Source organism: Sander vitreus, chromosome 10 (assembly GCF_031162955.1).
Source record: "Sander vitreus isolate 19-12246 chromosome 10, sanVit1, whole genome shotgun sequence".
In the NCBI taxonomy this organism is placed as follows: domain Eukaryota; kingdom Metazoa; phylum Chordata; class Actinopteri; order Perciformes; family Percidae; genus Sander; species Sander vitreus.
The window spans coordinates 16,279,305-16,293,634 of NC_135864.1; the positions used below are offsets into that span (position 1 = coordinate 16,279,305).

At 40.1% G+C, this 14,330-nt stretch overlaps 1 protein-coding gene across 1 annotated transcript in view; it reads left to right on the plus strand.

Annotated features, from left to right (window-relative positions):
* Positions 1–14,330, plus strand: part of pcdh11 (protocadherin 11) — a 129,290-nt gene that overhangs the window by 82,788 nt on the left and 32,172 nt on the right. The gene's annotated exons all lie outside the window — the stretch shown is intronic.

Sequence of the window (14,330 nt, forward strand, 5' to 3'; positions counted from 1 at the left end):
TGTATATTTATCTTTATATTTATATTTATATGTTTTTATGTGTTGGAATTTAAAACCAAAAATCACCTAAGTCATATTAGAAATGCAAACAAATTGGATTCAATCAATCAGATTTATTGGATCAAAACAAACAGTGAATCTGTTGTTTGTGTCACTTTCACAACGGTGCATCTTTTTTCGACAATTCATTATGTAAGGCTGAATTTTGTAAATGTTGTCCAGTGCTGAGCTGTACAACATGAGGGACATTTTACCTCTGAAGTTGGAACTGTGTTGCTGAATTTTTTCAAATGATTCACAAGACACTTGTCACTGCATGGCTTACTGCCCAATGATGTTCTCAATGAAAAGCCCCATTGAACGCAGGGATGCACCACTCCTTCCTCATACTGTATGCAACAGATTTCTTTAAAATCATTGCTCAAATAACTGGCTGAGGGGAGATGAAGTGTGCTTTAGACACACCATAGAGGACCGTGGACTATTCCACCAGTGGTAGTGTAGATCCAAAGCCTGTGTACCAGCAGCATGCCAATGATGCTGCTGAAAGGATTTTGCTCCACCTTATGAACCTCATGAACAAGGCTATTCGGAGTCCCCAATCCCTGTCCGTGTCATATCCACCCTCCACTTCAAGCTGGATATTCTAGTCCAGTGTGTTAGATTTTATTTTCCGGAGGTAACCCTGCATTATATATTGCAGACTGGATCGAGACTCAGACCAGTACAGACCTTCACTCCCACTATGGCCCATGTGTATCATTTCTAGAAATGCTGTAGCCATTGCACGGAGTGACCTGTCAAAAAAATAATGAATGCAAGTCCGTTTTTTTTGTCTTCTATCCAGCAGAGAAAACTCCAGGACAGGTAGAAATAGATTGCATTGCATACACCTACGTGCAGTATAGCCATTGTGTCATAGCTGTAAGTGAGACAACAATCCTTTGTGCATCTGCCTCCAAAGCAGCTGCACTGACAGGGCTTGGGTGTCACTGTGAGTGGGATTGTGAATGCATTTGTTAGACATTAGACAAGATGGGTGACATCCTGGCGATGGATTCCTGTTCATTTACATGCAAAGGTCTGTCCCATGTGAGATTTTTCCTATTTTTGATCAGAGGATATTGCAAGTTACAGCAAGATAGCCACACACAACCAGATGACTTCCATATTCCACACACACACACACACACACACACACACACACATACACGCACGCACACACGCACGCACGCACGCACACACACGCACACGCCTCCGTACACCAGGCACATGTATACACACACACATACAAACACATACATCTAATGATCAACCCTCTCCTTCCCTAGCTGTTCCCTTTAATGTATTCACCACGGTGACAGTAGTGATTCATATATGTTATTCATTCACAAACAGAGGCTCATCATCTCATCAATATTCAGTGACATAAACATCTCATACTTCATTCACACTTACTCCAATTCTGCACTTATTACCCACTTTCCCTCTGGGGTAATATTTGTTGAAGTGGATTAGTTTTAGATAGAAGACCATGCTAATGTAGTAAATGCATGTGTACTTTTACAAATTGCTGCATTAGAAATCAGAGTGAGAGTGTGAACAGACCGAGAATGTGATATTGGAGTCTAATATTAGTCATTTTAGTTATAGTTATGACCACAAAGCTCAGAGTAATGCTCTGTTGTAACTGTATCACACCAAATTATATTAAAGTTAATGTCATTCATACTGATGTTACCGTAAAAAAAGATACCTGTATATATTTGAGGGTTGTGTGAACACCATATAAGAAGTGATTAAGTGTACGTAAATATATATTGTTCATTATGAAATATATGTAGAACTATGCAGCTTTCAGATATTTATTGATTGCCTTTCCAGGCTGCTAATAAATACAGTAAGTTCATATTTAATATTCCTATAATTTAAGTAAATACACTTTACACCCCACATATTCTCACCTAAAGTCCAAAAAGTTCTTTAATTTGCTTTTAGATGCCGCTGATTTAACACACACAATTGCACATTATTTGAAGACATAGTGAAAGTTGCCGACTCATCTGGCTCCATTTTCTCCTTCCAGAAGTTTAAAGATAAACTCTGACTGTGCTGCTCAGTTCAAAAAGAGATGGATGGATCCTGTGCATGTTGACCGTCTCAGAGATGAGTGCATTGGTGACAGAGGGGGGTCTAAGATGGATTTTATATAGTTTTATCAATGAGTACCAGGCTGGCATGGCAGTAGCAATCTCTTATCATGTTGACTTAATTTGTAAAGCAGAAAGAACAAGGACAAGTGGAAAGAGGAGAGAGGAGATGGAATGACTCCAAGTGAAGAGGAGGAAATAGAGCTGAGAGATTGAAAGACCCAAGCGTCAACGGGGTACAAGGAGAATTTCTGGAGTCAAACACGGTATTGTTTCGTAAAGGTGCTTCAGCTTAGACCGGAATGTCAACTTGCACTGAATAATTGTCTGTGCCAAAGGCAAGCCATGTGGCCTTCTTATGACAATGAATTTCTCAACTCCTCTTTAAACCTGCATCTTTATTAGACCACCCACTCTTGAAATAAAGTTCATATGACATTTTATGTTTCTATTATTTATGAGTTAGGCGGCTGTTCATTTTATGGGCTCTTGCTTCCCCCTCCAGGCTTACTTCACCACCCACCATCAGTCTTTGTGCTGTCGCCTCTTTTGTCACACATTGTTCCAAAGGTTTTGATATTTCCTCCTCTGTCTCGACAAAAAGATAAAAGCTGCAAATTAATATCATTAGCAAGTGTTTTTAGGTCCAACCCCCATACGTCTGACAACTGGCTCTTACAGAACTACACATCCAGAACAATTAGCCATGATGAATCGTACCTGTCCCTTTGGGCCAAATTGCAACACTTCATCAAAACATCAAAAACAGGAATGCATAATGATATGCTATGCATCTCTTCCCTCAAATAAGAAGGATGTACTGTTTCAGTTGCTGTTCTCTCATATACATGCAGTGACTCCTCGGCACTTTCATAGAGCTTTGCCTTCTAGGCATCAGTAGTGACTGACTTTTCCTGGATTCACTAAGGCTACGTTCAGACTGCAGGCAAAAGTGGCCCAAGTGGGGTCAAAGTGACCAGGTCAGACTTCTTCAGAAGTAGTGTGAACACTCAAATCTAGCCCAGATCTGATTTTTTCAAATCAGATTCAGGCCACTTCCATATGTGGTCCTGAATCAGACCCAGATCTGATTATTTTCAATACGGCCACAGTGTGAACAACCAAGGCGGATTTGATGTGACTTTTACCTCAATAACCCTCGCTGCGCATTCTCTCTCCGTGGGGAGGGACGGGGCCCACTGCTCCCGGTGCGGCTGTCAACCGGGGCGGACTGTCCTCAGTGCGTGCGATAGGACCCGAAAGATGGTGAACTATGCCTGGGCAGGGCGAAGCCAGAGGAAAATCTGGTGGCCATAGCGGTCCTGGTGTGCAAATCAGTCATCCGGTCACACAGACCTCTGTAGTGAATTTGCAGCCATAACCCCGCAAAAGGCCAACATATTATATATATATATATATATATATATATATATATATATATATATATATATATATGTGTCTCTCTTTCTCTTCATTCTTCTCCTTCTCAGCACCAGTGCATTAATGTTATGGCTGCCATTACACAAACATTTTGAAATAAAAGCGACCCATCTTGGCTCAGACACTGTGTCCTTCTTGTGTTTTAATAGTAATGATCATTGGCCTTGTTCTGATGTGACTGCACATGTGATCAATTAAGGTTTGTTTTTATTTGTATGTATTTATTAATTTTGGACAGCCTGATGTCCTGAAAAGCTTTTATTCTGAATGATGGGAATCATCATGTCATGAACAGCGAACAAAGCTAAGCCCTCAGACAAAGTGCAGCAAAGTGGGAGCAAATCCCTGAGTCTAAATCCTTCACATTTTTCAAACAATACACAATTTTGTTCTCTGGATGATTTGTAATATAGTTATTTCTTTCTCCTGTTGCTGGAGCTAAGGGATTTCAGAGCCTGTGCTTTTGCCCACTTACAAGCAGCTCACTATAGGCAGTTTTGACGCAGTGCATTAGTCTCTGGAAGAAACATGAAAAAGCTGTACAGTATAGTGCCGTATCTTAATCTGTGGCATATGGCTTTCAAATGACCAGCTTACACCTTGTCTGTCTAAGATCTAAATCTGCTATTAAAATAAGCCAATCCTTTTTAAACACTGCAAGTATAATACGATTATAGTTTTACACATGCTGCACAGTGTTTTATAAATCTATAGACTTTTTACAATAGGCAATAGCTTCATCAAACAACAGATTTCATTCAATAATTTTGTTTGATATTTCAATTATTTTTCTCTTTGTGCAATTCTGTGTCTCAGGCTTTTATAGCACATTCTATAGTGCCTGATGCCAGTAGACAAATAATCTGATTAAAGGCTTCCTGGGTTAATATTTTGTCTGGGTTATGTTCCCAACTCTTTGATTTCTGTAGTTCCAAAATTTTCATAATAGCTCTCAGACGGAGTTTCCAGTTGACTGATTTACAACTGCCCTTTTCCATGTCTTCAGAAAAGGCCACTTGACTTGATCTAGTGTGCAGGGACCACTTTAATTTTTAATACTTCTCAAACATCTGACTTTACCCAGTCTCTATGTCTGGCCACCAATACCAAGCTTGCGCTAAGATGGAATTCAACTGTCTAGACACAATCTGCCCATGAACAAAAGGGATTTCATGAGGAAGCATGAAAAAAAAAGATGGTTGTTTGTGATTGGAACTCTACGACTAAGCGGGACCAACATCTGCGCAAAACTGTAGCACTACATTTTGTCATACATACCAGTAGTTTAGCACAACATTATGTGTCGGTAACAACGTCATAGTGTTCAGTTCAGTTAGATACATTAATTATTCATATGAGTCCAATCCCAGTTTCACTTTGAGGGTTCTCATATGCAATTAGAAGTAATGAATGTGCTTCTTAATTACATTCATTTGTGCAAATTTCCATTCCCCATTGAATTTTTCTGTGGAAACATTGTGACACTGACCAATGGCATATAATTTACAATGTGACTAAATCCATTCAGCATAGAACAATTAGCTGTAATTAGTGTTACAATGTCATCAGCGACCAGGGGGAAAGACTAAGCTGACAAGGCAAAGTAAAAGAGGACCCTTGTTCAGAGAGTTTAAAGTCCAACATTGTAGCAAGATCCAGATAATTGGCTGACCACAGGTAGGAAAGATGATGAACTGTTGCAAGACTGTAAGGCTTATTTTTTTTACAACTTTTATTCATGTAAAGTTTGCTGAGCAGGCATTCTCTGTGGTAGTAATGCCCTTCTCCACATTTACACACTGAGTTCAACCTTTCCCTCCTGCCAGCCCATCTCGTCATCTGCTGCTGACAAATGAGCAGCTTCACTAAAGTAATTAAGAATGAAGTGCCTTGCTTAAGGGTACATCGCTGGTGGTTGTTGAAATATGGGAGGAAGCATTTCTCTTTCATTTCACATCATGACCTTACAAATTGTCGTGTTATCAGAGATATTCCGGCTGCGGTGTGTATATTTAATTCATGCCGCACATAAAATGGTAATGCAGCCCATTCCTTTTCTGCAGTTTTCCCACAATCTACAAGATAACTTTTTCAAACTCCTTTTTTCACATAATTTGCATCAGTTTGCTTCTCGCTATATATTCTCCCTCATATAAATAAATAAAAGCCTTTGTGCCTTCTGGCTCACAGAACTTTTTACAACTGCCCCAGTGGGCTTGCAACAGAGCTAAATGAAGCAACAGTGAGTATTAACCTACATAGATTGGACCTTTCCTTTTAAGATGATGTTAGATTTTTTTCTCCTCTCTCATTTTTTTGACTGCCGGGGGTCTAAAGCTGAGTCAGAAGGGGATTTAGATGGACTCATCTGTATCCTTCTCAACCGATTGGGATCTGGTGGAAGTGCTCAGTTCTCAGAGGTGAGGTGAAGGGGAACCCTTGTTGTATCTGGTTCAAATGCCACACCAGTTGTCTCAGAAAGAGAGAGAGAGAGAGAGAGAGAGAGAGAGAGAGAGAGAGAGAGAGAGAGAGAGACAAGCTATTGATCTGGAGGAGTCAACTCAGCTCGCAGAAATCTCTCTCCACCCTCCTTCAAACGACTAAGAAGTGTCATGTTAGAAACCCCCTTTTCCAGAGTATTAGGCCCTGTCTTTGTTGCCCTGCCAAAGTCTTCTGTGAAGTTGAGACAGGGGCTTTCTGGTACAATCATCCAGATCTCAACAGGATGAGCCAGAAAAAGATATTAAAAGATTTTGGGACAATCTGAGCATGGCATTTAACGTTTATCACACCATTGTAAGTGCTTCAATGTCACAACCAGAAGAAAATAACACATAATGGAAGTCGAACACATTATCACAGTGCTAAAAGCTGACTCAAACTAATTGAAACAAACAAGCAGTGTTTTGACTGTAAACATTATGAGTGACACATACTTAGTATTTATTTTTAAACTTAGTTGTGGTGCAAGAGATGATTGCTTTTTTTGGTTGTGACCAAAAGTCTAGAAATGAACAATTTTTAATTAAACTGTATTTATTTAGTTATTTTATTTAACTATTTTAGGGTATAAGATAACATTTTAAAATAGGACATAAAATTCTGTTGCTAGTGCATCATTTCATACTTTTATTAAAACATGTGTTAAAGCTCTAGTGTGCCCTGTGAGATGTGAATTGAATACTCTAGACTTCAGCTTGATTTTTTGGAGAAAAACAGGAAAGTTGGCTGGATACACCATGCTTAGTCTATATCCTTCGCATTCATCTTCTGGGATGCATGTATTTTCCGTTTCCTTCCGCTTTCTTTGGAATTTTAAATTCGGTGGATTTATGAGGACTATTTTTGACTGCTCCTCAGATCTCTGCAGGATAAATTGAGACAGCTAGCTGGACTATCTGTCCAATCTGAGTTTTTTTTTTCTCACACGACTATTTTGCAGCGGCTGCGTGTGGAGTTTAGCACCGCCCATGACGATTCTGATAAAGCTATTAAACCAGAGCACATTTTCCTCCCATCCTCAAATGCTATGTGGAGTAGCCAGACATTCCTCCAGCGTGGTTTGGAAGAGGGTCTGGCAAAGCGAGACTACACCATGTTTGACTGTCCAAAAGGTGCTGCTTCAAATGCATTCAGCAGGACTGTGACTTGAGTGGGCTTTTTAAAGACCTCTTCAATTAAAATACTCATTCCCAAGTTGTTAACATGTTCAGTAAGTCTTCTGTCTGGTTTGGGAAGGGATCAATAGCTGCCAAGTTTGATCATGTCTCTGGACAATGTATTCTGAACTCGGCAGGGAAAGAGAGAGACTTCAAACAAGGATGGAGGCTCAAAGGCCCCAGCCAGCAATTTACATTGTTCCATTTCACTGACTCTGTGATTCCTAAACTGGAATATGGCTCAGACTGCATATTAAACCTGTGAAATGCTGGGTTCAGAAGAGGTGAACTACCTTGGTCCTTGATCCCATGCAGCTGATATGATCCCAGTAACATCAATCATGAATCTTTAAAAACAACAACACACCTGATGTGAAAAGAAATGGATGCTAGTAGTGTCTGTGGCCTATGATACAAAAGGTGATATATCAAATATTGTTTTTCCTCGTTTAATTTAATCTAGTTGAAATCAAGCAGCCAAAAAAAACGGTGAAGTCAGAGCTCCTCCGATCATTTCTAACTTACTGGAACTTTTAAACTTTAACGAAAACTCACGGCAGATCTGGACACCACAAACCTACCAACATTTCTCACGAACCATGCTGTCCTTTCAGTGTGATGAGCTGAGGTTATACCTGTCTGAAAGAGCAGAAACTTTTACTCCCCCCAGAAGCAGGAGGAAAATATGGGAAGATATAAAATATAGATGTGCTCGTGTTTTATTCAAGGCCATTTGTTATAGATAGCATTTTACAAAAAATCCCAATGCTTTTCATTTTTAGTTTTAGAGCTTGTGTTTACATTAACATTTCACCCTGCAATTTAACTGCTCCTGTCCCTACTATGTACACTAACACTGTGTACACGAAGTACACACTTGCCACTTCCCAGTTTAAACTTAAACCCAAGGCATTGCATTATGTCCCATGTCATTTCCAGTGTCTTGGCAACAAATATCAAATTTGAAATGGGGATGGATTTTTCTTTGGCTTTCAAACGAAAAGAAAAAAAATCGGTGTATATGAAAATGTGGGAACACAAAATCTCCTAATTAGAGATTTAATGTTATATAAATTCTGTTATGAGGTCAAAGGTTAGCCTGCTTCGTATTTCAATAAAACCATTATGCTCTGGCTTGGATGTGGTGTATTTCCGTATAACCGATAGGATGGTTTATTGTTAACAACTGCATTAGTGAGGCTGAGACGGGGTTAGAGGAAGTGCATCTGTCTCCCTCCTTTTTTTCTCTCCCCACACACTCCCTCTCTCCCCCATCCCTTCTCCCTCCTTAAGATATCGCGCCATAGACAGATTAAAATGCATGGTCTCGTCCCTTTCTCATTTTTCACATGCAGTTGGTCTCAAGGATAAGGATGGCCTCTACTCAGATGGACTTATTGACCAAAATAACTGTGCATCAATATGTCTCCTGAAGGCTGAGCGGACCACCGCATCACGGGGGTTGTATTTTCACCAACTCTCTCAGCCTTTAGTGTTATTGACCTGGGTTGTCCTGATATGCTGCAGAACAGCATGGTAGGCTAGAAACATGCAGTATGGCAAAGTCATTTTAAAGCTTCATTGTCTTAAAAAAAGAGCATGTTTATTGATGTATCAGAACAAAATGAATGTTACAAGTATGCTGACAGATGAAAAAAAGGAACAAAAATGCTGTGACCAATGTAATGCTATATTGCTCTGACTTATTTTTCAATAAGAAATCACTATGAAATAGACTGCAGTTTTGATTAGATTCAATTTACAGTGATTGCTGCACTATTGCTGCAATGACATCAATGATATGATGACAGACGGCTACAACTATAATGCCATCTGTCTATATTTCACGTATTAGCATATTTCAAGTAAAATGTGTCATTCACAAGAAATGCTACATTTTCATGTGAAATCATTTATTTCACAAGCACGGGCATATAATCTCAATAAATCTCATGCATAACAGTACACACACAACACACAACACACACACGCACGCACGCACGCACGTACACACACACACACACACACACACACACACACACACACACACACACACACACACACACACACACACACACACACACACACACACACATACACTCTAGAATTCTGATGAAGTTACCAGCAGTTAATTCAATTGGTCGGAACATAATAAATCATGCAGGTTACAGTATGTTTCTAATCTGCATTCTGTGTTACCGCTGTGATTTAATCCAGGTGTTGAATGCACACACATGAACGGGATTACTCCCCACTGTACTGTATAGGGCCCTATCCACACCCGATCAATGTATGCACTGACTGGTTGATAAATTAGTATTCACAAACAAATGGATCACTTTGGAAACCACTCACAGGCTGGTAACTCTGACAAATGGAGTGAGAGTGTGGCAAGCAAAGGAAAAAGGAGTTGTGCTGAATGAGCGCATGAAGAAAGAGAGAACGAAGAGGATGCGGTTTTTCAGATGGGATATGCTGATGGAGTAGTTTTTCAGTTAGGACATGTTTGGCAGAAAATGACATGGGGTTTTGAGGGTCTTGACACTGAATATATAAACCCAGTTGTTGTGTACCCTCCTCAGCAAGCGAGCCGTGGCATTCATCACATTTATCGTGGTCAGGTTCACGAGGCACTTCTGCCCGGGCTCTTTGTGAGGCATCTGTGGAGACCTCAAGGCAATGTAGCACTTGTGAGGTCAGTCAGCTCTCTGCCATGCCATGCAGAAGACGAAAGCAGTCCTGGTGCTCAAGCCTTGCTAGGAGCTATTGCGAGCAGGCGCACAGACTGTGTGCCTTTGTCCCCATATCCCCCAGACACCTGCATGATTGCATTGATTTGTCCTGATTCCATTTAGCCGGGGGTCCCGCTGGATTTCAAGTGTCAAACATCTGTCATACGGAGGCGCCCTCATGCAGACTAATTCAGCACTCTCACAAGAGCAAAACCCTCACAGAACTGATTGTGAGTATGCAACAATAATTGGATTAACAAAAGGAATTAGCATATTTCCAATTTGTTTGTGGAAAAAATATTTTTTTTCAAAGTTTCTAAAATCATTTTTGAATCTTGTTTTGGTAACAAGCAGCTGATGTCATCACAGACACAAATCAGAATTCTTTAAATGTATCCCTCGATTCATTTTAGACAAAATGGCGAGAAAGGGAAAGAGATATAGAGTGAAAGAAAGACAGAGTGACTTCATAGTGTTAGCAGAAAATAGACTGGCACGTCTCCTGAAGCTAGTTACAGGCAGCAGCGGCAGCAAAGTCTCTGTTATGATAAAATCAGAGACCTCTGCGAGCATGCCCTTGATTCTGCAGTTGGCTTAACTCGGCAGGTCACCAAGGGGAGGCAGATGTTGTCTCGAGGCATGTCCCACTGGTTCAGCAAGGGCTCCGGCTGGTGTCGCTGAGCTTACAGGTGCAGAGGGGATGGTGGACGGGGGGTTGGAGGTGCACTAAGCTGCCGCTCAGCCGCCACAGGCCAGCTCTGGGGATGTTGGAATGAGCGGATATGCTCATTTTGATCCACTGAGGTATAATAATTGATGATCAGCCCTGCTGTCGCATCTGGGATTCACTGGTCCATGCTATAATACACCCTTAATGCAACACATGGTGGTGTAGACAGAGGTGCCATGGGGGTCTCATGCTGGCTTGTATTTTGTGTGGTATAAAGGATGATTGAGGGAACACAGGTCCATATAACACACCATAACCGAAACCTTCTCTCGCACCTCAACGTCTTATGAATGCAAGCTTGAAGTCCTCCTTGAAGGAACTCAATAAATTGTATGACTAAAAGCTCTCTTTTAAAACGTTGATCTTTAAACCTTTCATTGTTATGCATGTCTAAACATACAATGGAGAGGAAAAGCACAAACAATAAATGTTCAAGATGAAAGGAGGTAGAGATAATGCGTAAAAGAAAGAGGCAGCTGCTAAAAACACCAGAAAATGTCAATCTGGGACCATTTTTGTCTTAAGTAAAATAAATGCAGTTCAGTGTACACATTATAGTATAAAACAAAATGGACCACACATGTACAATATGTGTTATTTAAAAATAATCACTAATTGTTCCGTAATTGTTCATTTTTTCAATGAGAAAGGGTTGCAAGGATTGTTCCTTTTTAAAGTCCTACTTTGTCATACTTTAAACTTATAGCCTGACCCACTTTCCTCCTCTCTTCTGTATATTTGCTGTGTTCTATAAAAAAACATTTTAAAATCCTATTTGGTTACTTGATTAATCACCATTTTTTTCACAGATGCACAGCGCAAGCAAATACTTCAAAACACCAGGCATACAGAGAAAACCAGCATTCACAAGCACATACATACACATACACCTTGATCTGCATCTAGCTGAACAAACCTCCCACGTTGTACAACTAAGAAGAACAAAACACTACAATTGAAAACCTAAGGGTCTTTGAAAGCCTCCACTTGCTGATCCTTCTTCAGTGTGGTTCTCCTGCTGCAAGAGATCAAACATAAACACAGCAGCCCAACAAAAGAACGTTCCAAAACTCAAACAGAAAAGTCTCCCAGTTTTTCTCAATAACCAGGTCTCGCATAGAGTCACTCTCTCTTTTTTTAAATGAATGTAAGGCACTGAAAAAGTTGGGGTTTTCAGAATAAATTTCAGAAATTTAAAGGATCAGTAGGCTGCCATTATCCTGGCCACACTGAGCAACATTTAAACCACAGAGCGGCTTTGTCTGTTCAAAAAAACGAGCTCTGTTCCATGTTTGTTGTCATTGTTGGTCGTCAGTGATCCGATCAGATTTTAATCACACTATTCAGCCTCATTGATTTCAGTTTACCACAGATTGTGTTGAATAAGATATTGTTCTTTTTTTCTCCATCAGTGGCAATTACCCAACAATGAGAGCTCGATAACACAGTGTATTAGAAGGCATGGTGTTTGTGAAATACTGGGTTTGGGCTACTTGTCAGCAGCTGCTGGCATTTGAATATAACAGGCATACGTGCATACATATTCACATGCGCAACAGACACATGCCTGCTTCCTCTAAGCAGATACTCATTTACTTTACATACTGTACACCCACACGTCCATTTGTTTTGCAGATAAATGCAGACAGAAAGACAATCACGCTCATCAAAGGCATTGAATGGTTTTCAGTTATTGCTCAGAGCCACATATCTCTTTTTACTGTGCTGTGTTCTGTACATGTTTTGCCATTAAGGTCGAGAAGGCAAAGAAGTTCCAGCCTCTGGTTATTCTAAAGATTTGTGTTCCCTATAAAAAGCCTTGAAAATATATTTTATATACTGGAATATAACAGTTTAAAGTACTCATATTATGCTTTTTGGATTTTTCCTTTTCCTTTATTGTGTTATATATCTTTTTTGTGCACGTTATAGGTTTACAAAGTGAAAAAGCCCAAAGTCCACCCCAAAGGCACTTACCATCTCCAACAGAAAACACTGTTCACAAACTGCTCCAAACTGCTCTATTCTAGTCCAGCCTTTATTCCGTGACGAACGTGTGTCACTTTGTAACACATGTTATAATGCTCACCCAGCTGCTAGCATGGCACACCCTCATACCCTGCTTCTGATTGGGTAGTAGTCCTTACCTGGGTACTGCACATGTGTGACTCCCAACAAAGATGGTCCAGAAGTGAGATTCCTCACTCTGTAGCTAAAACGGAGAGTTCAACACACAGGGTGAAAAGAGGAGCAGCAGCAATATGGTGTTTTGAAAATTAAACCATGTAAACCTATTCTTAAATATAACCTCTAAATACAATTATGAACCTGAAAATGAGCATAATATGAGCACTTTAAATCTTTTGTAAAGATATATCTTGTTTATCGCTGCATGAAGGACGTTAAGTTTGTGTTTTCTTAATTTTCAGCTTGGCATTACAGTTACTATTGTAGTGTTGTACAGGATTAATATTAATTTTTCCATAGTGACAAATGTGCATACTTTCACAGAACCCTGGCAAAACCCATCTGTCTTACCTTTAGAGCATCTGCCATCGCTTACAGGGCTGTCCACCTCACGAGTCACAGAGACTTAGGGACATCTGTCCCAACAGATAGAAAATCAGGATAGGGCCATCCATTCTGTTAACGCTCCACTGAACTCTGTGTTATGTTCACCATAATTTGCTTTTGGTTGCTGCAGCATCCCGGAATATTGCTTTGCAGCAGCTCAGACAAAGTTGGCTGGTTGTAATGTGTCCCTTTTCGGCCATTCTGCAAGCAGATAATTTGATAAACCCCCAGACGTAATGGCTAAGCTGCATCCTGATAAATGTGGGTAATATGACAGGGGACAGAGGATTTCCCTAACAATTTCTGAAGAGAAATTTGGCTATTAGGATGATTTGATATTTTCCGGAGAGAGTACATTTGATCTGAAGGGAATGTATTTTGTTGCCATTCAGTGTAACACTGTATGACTTTGGAAGTTATAGGAATTGGTGCACATATTGTCTGTTTTGTTTCTAAGCTTGTATGTGACTGTGGGTGTTGTATTTGGATTTGTTCAGGCAATATTTCCCTTCAAATAGTTTTTTGCAGTTTCAGATACAAGTCACATATTCCACGGGGAAAAACATAAAACAGGGTTACAAATACAAAGGGTTACAATATTTCCTGTGTTATAGTGCCATATGCTCTTTCACTTCTCCCAAGCAAGAACACTCTCCACTGCACACGTATTATTCATAATATCTCCTTATATATTCTTGAAAACATATAAAGTTAGTGAAACTGACCATGCAGTGAACCAAAAGCTCACGCAGCCATTCCGCCTCTCATTTTGCTTTCTCTCAATCTTCTGAGGGTAAATGCGTCAGCTATTCCTCATATGGTAAAATATGCAATCTGTGCCTGCCAGTCTAAGAGCGAGTTTCAGGTTAATCCTCATGAATACGTGACTTTGTCTGCATGAATAAATAAAAACCTGCTCACTGGGTAATTGAGGTGCTGTGGCACTAACAAACGAGGACACAATTTGTAAATGGGATCCCCCCCACCACCCCCCCTTTAACTTGACCCATGGTGCTTTATATCACATTAAAGCGCTGACCAAATC